The 788-nt window shown below is 53.0% G+C and overlaps 1 pseudogene; it reads right to left on the minus strand.

Moving 5' to 3' along the window:
* Positions 1-252: 252 nt before the first annotated feature.
* LOC126282656 (5S ribosomal RNA) lies at positions 253-370 on the minus strand (annotated as a pseudogene).
* Positions 371-788: the final 418 nt, after the last annotated feature.

Consider the following 788-nt stretch of genomic DNA (forward strand, 5'->3'; position numbering starts at 1 on the left):
GGCGGCGCGATTGGTTTCTTCCTAAAAACTAAACAAAAACTAAACTCCTCCCGAACAGGCCATGAAGGCACAACGGTACCGACCGGCCGCCGTATCATCCGCAGACCATAGGCGTCACTATATACGGATATGGAGGAGCATGTGGTCAGCACACCGCCCTCCCGACCGTATGTCAGTTTCCGAGACCGGAGACGCTACCTCTCAATCAATTAGCTCCTCAATTGGCCTCACAAGGGCTGAGTGCACCCCGTTTGCAAACAGCGCCTGGCAGACCGAATGGTCACCCATCCAAGTGCTAGCCCAGCCCGACAGCGCTTAACTTCGGTGATCTGACGGGAACCGGTGCTACCACTGCGGCAAGGCCGTTGGCAATTAGTTTTTTCCACCGTTTTTAAATTTGGGCCTATTGCTCTACCGTTCACTGAAACTACGAGATTCGTGGGACTCATGCTCTATTCGAAACTTTCTTGGTCTTCCTACGTGTCTTCCCTCGCAGCCCGCCTTATGCGGTCCCTCAGTGTCCTACGTGTCCTCAGTGGTACCTCCGTTCGAAACTAGACTATGGGTGTTTCTTTTGCGCATCTGCACGTCCGTCCGTCCGTCTGAATACTAACCACCATAGTGGCATTCGTTTCGCTACTGGCGCCTTTTACATTACGCCGGTTGCGAGTCTGTATGCAGAAGCTGCCGATCTACCACTGTCTTACCGCCGTGACTTTCTCCTCAGACGTTACTCATGCAGTTTGTCTGCCATGCGTGACCACCCATCCTATGCCTCTTCTTTGATG

Source organism: Schistocerca gregaria, chromosome 7 (genome assembly GCF_023897955.1).
Source record: "Schistocerca gregaria isolate iqSchGreg1 chromosome 7, iqSchGreg1.2, whole genome shotgun sequence".
NCBI lineage: Eukaryota > Metazoa > Arthropoda > Insecta > Orthoptera > Acrididae > Schistocerca > Schistocerca gregaria.